General features: G+C 53.7%; 29 non-coding genes across 29 annotated transcripts; all 29 read right to left on the bottom strand.

Moving 5' to 3' along the window:
* Positions 1-48: 48 nt before the first annotated feature.
* Positions 49-130, bottom strand: TRNAS-GCU (transfer RNA serine (anticodon GCU)). The gene has a single exon. It is a non-coding gene; the product is annotated as a tRNA-Ser (tRNA).
* A 240-nt stretch (positions 131-370) lies between these two features.
* Positions 371-452, bottom strand: TRNAS-GCU (transfer RNA serine (anticodon GCU)). The gene has a single exon. It is a non-coding gene; the product is annotated as a tRNA-Ser (tRNA).
* Positions 453-530: 78 nt separating this feature from the next.
* TRNAS-GCU (transfer RNA serine (anticodon GCU)) lies at positions 531-616 on the bottom strand. Its single transcript has one exon. It is a non-coding gene; the product is annotated as a tRNA-Ser (tRNA).
* A 77-nt stretch (positions 617-693) lies between these two features.
* TRNAS-GCU (transfer RNA serine (anticodon GCU)) lies at positions 694-775 on the bottom strand. The gene has a single exon. It is a non-coding gene; the product is annotated as a tRNA-Ser (tRNA).
* Positions 776-854: 79 nt separating this feature from the next.
* TRNAS-ACU (transfer RNA serine (anticodon ACU)) lies at positions 855-936 on the bottom strand. The gene has a single exon. It is a non-coding gene; the product is annotated as a tRNA-Ser (tRNA).
* Positions 937-1,014: 78 nt separating this feature from the next.
* TRNAS-GCU (transfer RNA serine (anticodon GCU)) lies at positions 1,015-1,096 on the bottom strand. The gene has a single exon. It is a non-coding gene; the product is annotated as a tRNA-Ser (tRNA).
* A 565-nt stretch (positions 1,097-1,661) lies between these two features.
* Positions 1,662-1,743, bottom strand: TRNAS-GCU (transfer RNA serine (anticodon GCU)). The gene has a single exon. It is a non-coding gene; the product is annotated as a tRNA-Ser (tRNA).
* A 399-nt stretch (positions 1,744-2,142) lies between these two features.
* TRNAS-GCU (transfer RNA serine (anticodon GCU)) lies at positions 2,143-2,225 on the bottom strand. Its single transcript has one exon. It is a non-coding gene; the product is annotated as a tRNA-Ser (tRNA).
* Positions 2,226-2,302: 77 nt separating this feature from the next.
* On the bottom strand, positions 2,303-2,384 carry TRNAS-GCU (transfer RNA serine (anticodon GCU)). The gene has a single exon. It is a non-coding gene; the product is annotated as a tRNA-Ser (tRNA).
* Positions 2,385-2,621: 237 nt separating this feature from the next.
* Positions 2,622-2,704, bottom strand: TRNAS-GCU (transfer RNA serine (anticodon GCU)). Its single transcript has one exon. It is a non-coding gene; the product is annotated as a tRNA-Ser (tRNA).
* A 405-nt stretch (positions 2,705-3,109) lies between these two features.
* On the bottom strand, positions 3,110-3,191 carry TRNAS-GCU (transfer RNA serine (anticodon GCU)). The gene has a single exon. It is a non-coding gene; the product is annotated as a tRNA-Ser (tRNA).
* Positions 3,192-3,913: 722 nt separating this feature from the next.
* On the bottom strand, positions 3,914-3,995 carry TRNAS-GCU (transfer RNA serine (anticodon GCU)). The gene has a single exon. It is a non-coding gene; the product is annotated as a tRNA-Ser (tRNA).
* Positions 3,996-4,074: 79 nt separating this feature from the next.
* TRNAS-GCU (transfer RNA serine (anticodon GCU)) lies at positions 4,075-4,156 on the bottom strand. The gene has a single exon. It is a non-coding gene; the product is annotated as a tRNA-Ser (tRNA).
* A 79-nt stretch (positions 4,157-4,235) lies between these two features.
* On the bottom strand, positions 4,236-4,317 carry TRNAS-GCU (transfer RNA serine (anticodon GCU)). The gene has a single exon. It is a non-coding gene; the product is annotated as a tRNA-Ser (tRNA).
* Positions 4,318-4,884: 567 nt separating this feature from the next.
* TRNAS-GCU (transfer RNA serine (anticodon GCU)) lies at positions 4,885-4,966 on the bottom strand. Its single transcript has one exon. It is a non-coding gene; the product is annotated as a tRNA-Ser (tRNA).
* Positions 4,967-5,045: 79 nt separating this feature from the next.
* TRNAS-GCU (transfer RNA serine (anticodon GCU)) lies at positions 5,046-5,127 on the bottom strand. Its single transcript has one exon. It is a non-coding gene; the product is annotated as a tRNA-Ser (tRNA).
* An 80-nt stretch (positions 5,128-5,207) lies between these two features.
* TRNAS-GCU (transfer RNA serine (anticodon GCU)) lies at positions 5,208-5,289 on the bottom strand. Its single transcript has one exon. It is a non-coding gene; the product is annotated as a tRNA-Ser (tRNA).
* Positions 5,290-5,369: 80 nt separating this feature from the next.
* TRNAS-GCU (transfer RNA serine (anticodon GCU)) lies at positions 5,370-5,451 on the bottom strand. Its single transcript has one exon. It is a non-coding gene; the product is annotated as a tRNA-Ser (tRNA).
* A 79-nt stretch (positions 5,452-5,530) lies between these two features.
* TRNAS-GCU (transfer RNA serine (anticodon GCU)) lies at positions 5,531-5,612 on the bottom strand. The gene has a single exon. It is a non-coding gene; the product is annotated as a tRNA-Ser (tRNA).
* Positions 5,613-5,856: 244 nt separating this feature from the next.
* Positions 5,857-5,938, bottom strand: TRNAS-GCU (transfer RNA serine (anticodon GCU)). The gene has a single exon. It is a non-coding gene; the product is annotated as a tRNA-Ser (tRNA).
* Positions 5,939-6,503: 565 nt separating this feature from the next.
* On the bottom strand, positions 6,504-6,585 carry TRNAS-GCU (transfer RNA serine (anticodon GCU)). The gene has a single exon. It is a non-coding gene; the product is annotated as a tRNA-Ser (tRNA).
* A 399-nt stretch (positions 6,586-6,984) lies between these two features.
* TRNAS-GCU (transfer RNA serine (anticodon GCU)) lies at positions 6,985-7,067 on the bottom strand. Its single transcript has one exon. It is a non-coding gene; the product is annotated as a tRNA-Ser (tRNA).
* A 77-nt stretch (positions 7,068-7,144) lies between these two features.
* On the bottom strand, positions 7,145-7,226 carry TRNAS-GCU (transfer RNA serine (anticodon GCU)). The gene has a single exon. It is a non-coding gene; the product is annotated as a tRNA-Ser (tRNA).
* A 237-nt stretch (positions 7,227-7,463) lies between these two features.
* TRNAS-GCU (transfer RNA serine (anticodon GCU)) lies at positions 7,464-7,546 on the bottom strand. Its single transcript has one exon. It is a non-coding gene; the product is annotated as a tRNA-Ser (tRNA).
* A 405-nt stretch (positions 7,547-7,951) lies between these two features.
* Positions 7,952-8,033, bottom strand: TRNAS-GCU (transfer RNA serine (anticodon GCU)). The gene has a single exon. It is a non-coding gene; the product is annotated as a tRNA-Ser (tRNA).
* Positions 8,034-8,593: 560 nt separating this feature from the next.
* On the bottom strand, positions 8,594-8,675 carry TRNAS-GCU (transfer RNA serine (anticodon GCU)). The gene has a single exon. It is a non-coding gene; the product is annotated as a tRNA-Ser (tRNA).
* A 79-nt stretch (positions 8,676-8,754) lies between these two features.
* TRNAS-GCU (transfer RNA serine (anticodon GCU)) lies at positions 8,755-8,836 on the bottom strand. The gene has a single exon. It is a non-coding gene; the product is annotated as a tRNA-Ser (tRNA).
* A 242-nt stretch (positions 8,837-9,078) lies between these two features.
* On the bottom strand, positions 9,079-9,160 carry TRNAS-GCU (transfer RNA serine (anticodon GCU)). The gene has a single exon. It is a non-coding gene; the product is annotated as a tRNA-Ser (tRNA).
* Positions 9,161-9,239: 79 nt separating this feature from the next.
* On the bottom strand, positions 9,240-9,321 carry TRNAS-GCU (transfer RNA serine (anticodon GCU)). The gene has a single exon. It is a non-coding gene; the product is annotated as a tRNA-Ser (tRNA).
* Positions 9,322-9,396: the final 75 nt, after the last annotated feature.

Here is a 9,396-nt window from a genome sequence, read left to right as displayed (position 1 = left end):
CAAGTGACGAAGACCGATCACTGGGAGAACAAAAGAAGTTACGCGACTCGACGAGGATGGCATTCGAACCCACGCGGGCAGAGCCCAATGGATGAGCAGTTCATCGCCTTAACCTCTCGGCCACCTCGTCAGCCTTGCAGGCCACCCGTGCAGCTTAGACACTAGTGTCGAAGACCGATCACTGGGAGAACAAAAAAAGTTACGCGACTCAACGAGGATAGGACTCGAACCCACGCGGGCAGAGCCCAATGGATTAGCAGTAGATCGCATTAACCTCTCGGCCACCTCGTCTGCCTTGCAGGCCATTCGTGCAGCTTACACACTAGTGTCGTAGAGAGATCACTGGGCGAACAAAAAAAGTTACGCGACTCGACGAGGATGGCATTCGAACCCACGCGGGCAGAGCCCCATGGATTAGCAGTCCATCGCCTTAACCTCTCGGCCACCTCGTTCGCCTTGCAGGCCATTCGTGCAGCTTACACACTAGTGTCGTAGACCGATGACTGGTAGAACAAAAAAGTTTCGTGACTTGACGAGGATGGGATTCGAACCCACGCGGGCAGAGCCCAATGGATTAGCAGTCCATCGCCTTAACATCTCGGCCACCTCGTACGCCTTGCGCCCCATCCGTGCAGCTTACACACTAGTGTCGAAGGCCGATCACTGGGAGAAGAAAAAAAAAGTTACGCGACTAGACGAGGATGGGATTCGAACCCACGCGGGCAGAGCCCAATGGATTAGCAGTCCATCGCCTTAACCTCTCGGCCACATCGTCCGCCTTGCAGGCCTTTCGTGCAGCTTACACGCTAGTGTCGAAGACAGATCACTTAGAGAACAAAACAAGTTACGCTACTCGACGAGGATGGGATTTGAACCCACGCGGGCAGAGCCCGATAGATTAGTAGTCCATCGCCATAACCTCTCTGCCACCTTGTCTGCCTCTCACCCCATCCGTGCAGCTTACATACTAGTGTCATAGACCGATCACTGGGAGAACAAAAAAGTTACGCGACACGACGAGGATAGGATTCGAACCCACGCGGGCAGAGCCCAATAAATTAGCAGTCCATGGCCTTAACCTCTGGGCCACCTCGTCCGCCTTGCCGGCCATCCGTGCAGCTTACACAGTATTGTCGAAGACCGATCACTGTGAGAACAAAAAAAAGTTACGCGACTCGACGAGAATGGGAGTCGAACCCACGCGGGCAGAGCCCAATGCATTAGCATTCCATCGCCCTAACCTCTCGGCCACCTCGTCCGCCTTGCAGGCCATTCGTGCAGCTTACACACTTGTGTCGTAGAGAGATCACTGGACGAACAAAAAAAAGTTACGCGACTCGACGAGGATGGGATTCGAACCCACGCGGGCAGAGCCCAATGGAATAGCAGTCATCGTCTTAACCTCTCGGCCAGCTCGTCCGCCTTGCAGGATATTCGTGCAGCTTACACACTAGTGTAGAAGACCGATCACTGGGAGATCAAAAAAAGTTAGGCGACTCGACGCGGATGGGATTCAATCCCACGCGGGACGAGCCCAATGAATTAGCAGTCCATCGCCTTAACCTCTCGGTCACCTCGTCCGCCTTGCAGGCCATCTGTGCAGCTTACTCACTAGTGTCGAAGACTGATCACTGGGAGAACAGAAAAAAAGTTACGCGACTCGACGAGTATGGGATTCGAACCCACGCGGGCTGAGCCCAATGGATTAGCAATCCATCGCCTTAACTTCTCGGCCACCTCGTCCGCCTTTCAGGCCATCCGTGCAGCTTACACACTAGTGTCGAAGACCGATCACTGGGATAACAAAAAAAAGTTACGCGACTCGATGAGAATGGGATTCGAACCCACGCGGGCAGAGCCCAACGGATTAGCAGTCCCCCGCCTTAACTTCTCGGCCACGTCATCCGCCTTGCTGTCCACCCGTGCAGCTTACACACTAGTGTCGAAGACCGATCACTGGGAGAACGAAAACAAAGTTACGCGACTCGACGAGGATGTGATTCGAACCCACGCGAGTCGAGCCCAATAAATTAGCAGTTAATCTCCTCAACCTCTTGGCCACCTCGTCCGCCTTGCAGGCCATTCGTGCAGCTTACACACTAGTGTCGAAGACCGATCACTGGGAGAAAAAAGTTACTCGACTCGACAGGATGGGATTCGAACCCACGTGGGCAGAGCTCAATGGATTAGCAGTCCATCGCCTTAACCTCTCGGCCACCTCGTCCGCCTTGCAGGCCATCCGTGCAGCTTACACACTAGTGTCGAAGACCGATTACTGGGAGAACAAAAAAGTAACGCGACTCGACGAGAATGGGATTCGAACCCACGCGGGCAGAGCCCAACAGATTAGCAGTCCCCCGCCTTAACCTCTCGGCCACCTCATCCGCCTTGCTGCCCACCCGTGCAGCTTACACACTAGTGTCGAAGACTGATTACTGGGAGAACAAAAAAAAAGTTACGCGACTCGACGAGGATGTGATTCGAACCCACGCGAGTTGAGCCCAATAAATTAGCAGTTAATCTCCTCAACCTCTCGGCCACCTCGTCCGCCTTGCAGGCCATTCGTGCAGCTTACACACTAGTGTCGAAGACCGATCACTGGGAGAAAAAAGTTACTCGACTCGACAGGATGGGATTCGAACCCACGTGGGCAGAGCTCAATGGATTAGCAGTCCATCGCCTTAACCTCTCGGCCACCTCGTCCGCCTTGCAGGCCATCCGTGCAGCTTACACACTAGTGTCGAAGACCGATCACTGGGAGAACAATAAACAAGTTACGCGACTCGACGAGGATGGGATTCGAACCCACGCGGGCAGAGCCCAATGGAATAGCAGTCATCGTCTTAACCTCTCGGCCAGCTCGTCCGCCTTGCAGGATATTCGTGCAGCTTACACACTAGTGTCGAAGACCGATCACTGGGAGATCAAAAAAAAAGTTAGGCGACTCGACGAGGATGGGATTCAATCCCACGCGGGACGAGCCCAATGAATTAGCAGTCCATCGCCTTAACCTCTCGGTCACCTCGTCCGCCTTGCAGGCCATCTGTGCAGCTTACTCACTAGTGTCGAAGACCGATCACTGGGAGAACAGAAAAAAAGTTACGTGACTCGACGAGTATGGGATTCGAACCCACGCGGGCTGAGCCCAATGGATTAGCAATCCATCGCCTTAACTTCTCGGCCACCTCGTCCGCCTTTCAGGCCATCCGTGCAGCTTACACACTAGTGTCGAAGACCGATCACTGGGAGAACAAAAAAAAGTTACGCGACTCGATGAGAATGGGATTCGAACCCACGCGGGCAGAGCCCAACGGATTAGCAGTCCCCCACCTTAACTTCTCGGCCACGTCATCCGCCTTGCTGTCCACCCGTGCAGCTTACACACTAATGTCGAAGACTGATTACTGAGGAAGAAAAAAAAGTTACGCGACTCGACGAGGATGGGATTCGAACCCATGCGGGTCGAGCCCAATAAATTAGCAGTTAATCTTCTCAACTTCTCGGCCACCTCGTCCGCCTTGCAGGCCATTCGTGCGGCTTACACACTAGTGTCGTAGACAGATCACTGGAGGAACAAAAAAGTTACGCGACTAGACGAGGATGGTATTCGAACCCACACAGGCCGAGCCCCATAAATTAGCAGTCAATCTTTAACCTCTCGGCCACCTCGTCCACCTTGCACCGCATCCGTGCAGCTTACACACTAGTGTCGAAGACCGATCACTGGGAGAAGAAAAAAAAGTTACGCAACTCTTCGAGGATGGGATTCGAACCCACGCGGGCCAAGCCCAATGGCTTAGCAGTCAATCGCCTTAACCTCTCGGCCACCTCGTCCGCCTTGCAGGCCATTCGTGCGGCTTACACACTAGTGTCGTAGACAGATCACTGGAGGAACAAAACAAGTTACGCGACTCGACGAGGATGGGATTCGAACCCACGCGGAAAGAGCCCAATGGATTAGCAGTCCATCACCATAACCTCCCGGCCACCTTGTCCGCCTTGCACCCCATCTGTGCAGCTTACATACTAGTGTCGAAGACCGATCACTGGGAGAAGAAAAAAAGTTACGCGACTCGACGAGGATGGGATTCGAACCCACGTGGGCAGAGCTCAATGGATTAGCAGTCCATCGCCTTAACGTCTCGGCCACCTCGTCCGCCTTGCAGGCAATCCGTGCAGCTTACACACTAGTGTCGCAGACCGATCACTGGGAGAACAAAAACAGTTACGCGACTCGACGAGGATGGGATTTGAACCAACGCGGGCAGAGCCCAATGGATTAGCATTCCATCGCCCTAACCTCTCGGCCACCTCGTCCGCCTTGCAGGCCATTCGTGCAACTTACACACTAGTGTCGTAGAGAGATCACTGGACGAACAAAAAAAAGTTACGCGACTCGACGAGGATGGGAGTGGAACACACGCGGGCAGAGCCCAATGAATTAGCAGTCCATCGCCTTAACCTCTCGGCAACCTCGTCCGCCTTGCAGGCCATTCGTGCAGCTTACACACTAGTGTCGTAGACAGATCACTGGGAGAACAAAAAAAAGTTTCGCGACTCGACGAGGATGAGATTCGAACCCACACGGGCATAGCCCAATGGATTAGCAGTCTATCTCTTTAACCTCTCGGCCACCTCGTCCACCTTGCATGCCATTCGTGCAGCTTACACACTAGTGTCGTAGACAGATCACTGGGAGAACAAAAAAAAGTTACGCGACTCGACGAGGATAGAATTCAAACCCACGCGGGCAGAGCCCAGGAATTTAGCAGTCCATCGCCTTAACCTTTCGGCCACCTCGTCCGCCTTGCCGGCCATCCGTGCAGCTTACACACTAGTGTCGAAGACCGATCACTGGGAGAACAAAAACAAAGTTACGCGACTCGACGAGGATGGGATTCGAACCCACGCGGGCAGAGCCCTATGGATTAGCAGTTCATCGCCTTAACTTCTCGGCCACCTCGTCCGCCTTGCAGGCCATCCGTGCAGCTTACACACTAGTGTCGAAGACCGATTACTGGGAGAACAAAAAAAGTAACGCGACTCGACGAGAATGGGATTCGAACCCACGCGGGCAGAGCCCAACGGATTAGCAGTCCCCCGCCTTAACCTCTCGGCCACCTCATCCGCCTTGCTGCCCACCCGTGCAGCTTACACACTAGTGTCGAAGACCGATCACTGGGAGATCAAAAAAAAGTTTCGCGACTCGACGAGGATGGGATTCGAACACAGGCGGGCAGAGCCCAATGGATTAGCTGTCCATCGCCTTAACCTCTCGGCCACCACGTCCGCCTTGCAGGCCATTCGTGCAGCTTACACAGTAGTTTCGAAGACCAATCACTGGGAGAAGAAAAAAAAGTTACACGACTCGACGAGGATGGGATTCGAACCCACGTGGGCAGAGCCCAATGGATTAGCAGTCCATCGCCTTAACCTCTCGGCCACCTCGTCCGCCTTGCAGGCCATTCGTGCAGCTTACACACTAGTGTCGTAGACCGATCACTGGAAGAACAAAAAAAGTTTCGTGACTCGACGAGGATGGGATTCGAACCCACGAGGGCAGAGCCCAATGAATTAGCAGTCCATCGCCTTAACTTCTCGGCCACCTCGTCCGCCTTGCAAGCCATTCGTGTAGCTTACACACTAGTGTCGTAGACAGATCACTGAAAGAACAAAAAAAAAGTTAGGCGACTCGACGAGGATGGGATTCAATCCCACGCGGGACGAGCCCAATGAATTAGCAGTCCATCGCCTTAACCTCTCGGTCACCTCGTCCGCCTTTCAGGCCATCTGTGCAGCTTACTCACTAGTGTCGAAGACCGATCACTGGGAGAACAGAAAAAAAGTTACGCGACTCGACGAGTATGGGATTCGAACCCACGCGGGCTGAGCCCAATGGATTAGCAGTCCATCGCCTTAACCCTTCGGCCACTTCGTCCGCCTTGCAGGCCATTCGTGCTGCTTACACACTAGTGTCGAAGACCGATCACTGGGAGAACAAAAAAGTTACGCGACTCGACGAGGTTGGGATTCAAACCCACGCGGGCAGAGCCCAATGGATTAGCATTCCATCGCCCTAACCTCTCGGCCACCTCGTCCGCCTTGCAGGCCATTCGTGCAGCTTACACACTTGTGTCGTAGAGAGATCACTGGACGAACAAAAAAAAGTTACGCGACTCGACGAGGATGGGATTCGAACCCACGCGGGCAGAGCCCAATGGAATAGCAGTCATCGTCTTAACCTCTCGGCCAGCTCGTCCGCCTTGCAGGATATTCGTGCAGCTTACACACTAGTGTAGAAGACCGATCACTGGGAGATCAAAAAAAAAGTTAGGCGACTCGACGAGGATGGGATTCAATCCCACGCGGGACGAGCCCAATGAATTAGCAGTCCATCGCCTTAACCTCTCGGTCACCTCGTCCGCCTTGCAGGCCATCTGTGCAGCTTACTCACTAGTGTCGAAGACCGATCACTGGGAGAACAGAAAAAAAGTTACGCGACTCGACGAGTATGGGATTCGAACCCACGCGGGCTGAGCCCAATGGATTAGCAATCCATCGCCTTAACTTCTCGGCCACCTCGTCCGCCTTTCAGGCCATCCGTGCAGCTTACACACTAGTGTCGAAGACCGATCACTGGGAGAACAAAAAAAAGTTACGCGACTCGATGAGAATGGGATTCGAACCCACGCGGGCAGAGCCCAACGGATTAGCAGTCCCCCGCCTTAACTTCTCGGCCACGTCATCCGCCTTGCTGTCCACCCGTGCAGCTTACACACTAGTGTCGAAGACCGATCACTGGGAGAACGAAAACAAAGTTACGCGACTCGACGAGGATGTGATTCGAACCCACGCGAGTCGAGCCCAATAAATTAGCAGTTAATCTCCTCAACCTCTCGGCCACCTCGTCCGCCTTGCAGGCCATTCGTGCAGCTTACACACTAGTGTCGAAGACCGATCACTGGGAGAAAAAAGTTACTCGACTCGACAGGATGGGATTCGAACCCACGTGGGCAGAGCTCAATGGATTAGCAGTCCATCGCCTTAACCTCTCGGCCACCTCGTCCGCCTTGCAGGCCATCCGTGCAGCTTACACACTAGTGTCGAAGACCGATTACTGGGAGAACAAAAAAGTAACGCGACTCGACGAGAATGGGATTCGAACCCACGCGGGCAGAGCCCAACAGATTAGCAGTCCCCCGCCTTAACCTCTCGGCCACCTCATCCGCCTTGCTGCCCAACCGTGCAGCTTACACACTAGTGTCGAAGACTGATTACTGGGAGAACAAAAAAAAGTTACGCGACTCGACGAGGATGTGATTCGAACCCACGCGAGTTGAGCCCAATAAATTAGCAGTTAATCTCCTCAACCTCTCGGCCACCTCGTCCGCCTTGCAGGCCATTCGTGCAGCTTACACACTAGTGTCGAAGACCGATCACTGGGAGAAAAAAAGTTACTCGAGTCGACAGGATGGGATTCGAACCCACGTGGGCAGAGCTCAATGGATTAGCAGTCCATCGCCTTAACCTCTCGGCCACCTCGTCCGCCTTGCAGGCCATCCGTGCAGCTTACACACTAGTGTCGAAGACCGATCACTGGGAGAACAATAAACAAGTTACGCGACTCGACGAGGATGGGATTCGAACCCACGCGGGCAGAGCCCAATGGAATAGCAGTCATCGTCTTAACCTCTCGGCCAGCTCGTCCGCCTTGCAGGATATTCGTGCAGCTTACACACTAGTGTCGAAGACCGATCACTGGGAGATCAAAAAAAAAGTTAGGCGACTCGACGAGGATGGGATTCAATCCCACGCGGGACGAGCCCAATGAATTAGCAGTCCATCGCCTTAACCTCTCGGTCACCTCGTCCGCCTTGCAGGCCATCTGTGCAGCTTACTCACTAGTGTCGAAGACCGATCACTGGGAGAACAGAAAAAAAGTTACGCGACTCGACGAGTATGGGATTCGAACCCACGCGGGCTGAGCCCAATGGATTAGCAATCCATCGCCTTAACTTCTCGGCCACCTCGTCCGCCTTTCAGGCCATCCGTGCAGCTTACACACTAGTGTCGAAGACCGATCACTGGGAGAACAAAAAAAAGTTACCCGACTCGATGAGAATGGGATTCGAACCCACGCGGGCAGAGCCCAACGGATTAGCAGTCCCCCGCCTTAACTTCTCGGCCACGTCATCCGCCTTGCTGTCCACCCGTGCAGCTTACACACTAATGTCGAAGACTGATTACTGAGGAAGAAAAAAAAGTTTCGCGACTCGACGAGATTCGAACCCACACGGGCATAGCCCAATGGATTAGCAGTCTATCTCCTTAACCTCTCGGCCACCTCGTCCACCTTGCAGGCCATTCGTGCAGCTTACACACTAGTGTCGTAGACAGATCACTGGGAGAACAAAAAAAAGTTACGCGACTCGACGAGGATAGAATTCAAACCCACGCGGGCAGAGCCCAGGAATTTAGCAGTCCATCGCCTTAACCTTTCGGCCACCTCGTCCGCCTTGCAGGCCATCCGTGCAGCTTACACACTAGTGTCGAAGACCGATCACTGGGAGAACAAAAACAAAGTTACGCGACTCGACGAGGATGGGATTCGAACCCACGCGGGCAGAGCCCTATGGATTAGCAGTTCATCGCCTTAACTTCTCGGCCACCTCGTCCGCCTTGCAGGCCATCCGTGCAGCTTACACACTAGTGTCGAAGACCGATTACTGGGAGAACAAAAAAAGTAACGCGACTCGACGAGAATGGGATTCGAACCCACGCGGGCAGAGCCCAACGGATTAGCAGTCCCCCGCCTTAACCTCTCGGCCACCTCATCCGCCTTGCTGCCCACCCGTGCAGCTTACACACTAGTGTCGAAGACCGATCACTGGGAGATCAAAAAAAAGTTTCGCGACTCGACGAGGATGGGATTCGAACACAGGCGGGCAGAGCCCAATGGATTAGCTGTCCATCGCCATAACCTCTCGGCCACCACGTCCGCCTTGCAGGCCATTCGTGCAGCTTACACAGTAGTTTCGAAGACCAATCACTGGGAGAAGAAAAAAAAGTTACACGACTCGACGAGGATGGGATTCGAACCCACGTGGGCAGAGCCCAATGGATTAGCAGTCCATCGCCTTAACCTCTCGGCCACCTCGTCCGCCTTGCAGGCCATTCGTGCAGCTTACACACTAGTGTCGTAGACCGATCACTGGAAGAACAAAAAAAGTTTCGTGACTCGACGAGGATGGGATTCGAACCCACGAGGGCAGAGCCCAATGAATTAGCAGTCCATCGCCTTAACTTCTCGGCCACCTCGTCCGCCTTGCAAGCCATTCGTGTAGCTTACACACTAGTGTCGTAGACAGATCACTGAAAGAACAAAAAAAAAGTTAG

Source organism: Rhipicephalus microplus, chromosome X (genome assembly GCF_043290135.1).
Source record: "Rhipicephalus microplus isolate Deutch F79 chromosome X, USDA_Rmic, whole genome shotgun sequence".
Taxonomy (NCBI): domain Eukaryota; kingdom Metazoa; phylum Arthropoda; class Arachnida; order Ixodida; family Ixodidae; genus Rhipicephalus; species Rhipicephalus microplus.
The sequence above is the reverse complement of the archived record's forward strand: the minus strand, read 5'-3'. Positions and strand labels throughout refer to the sequence as shown.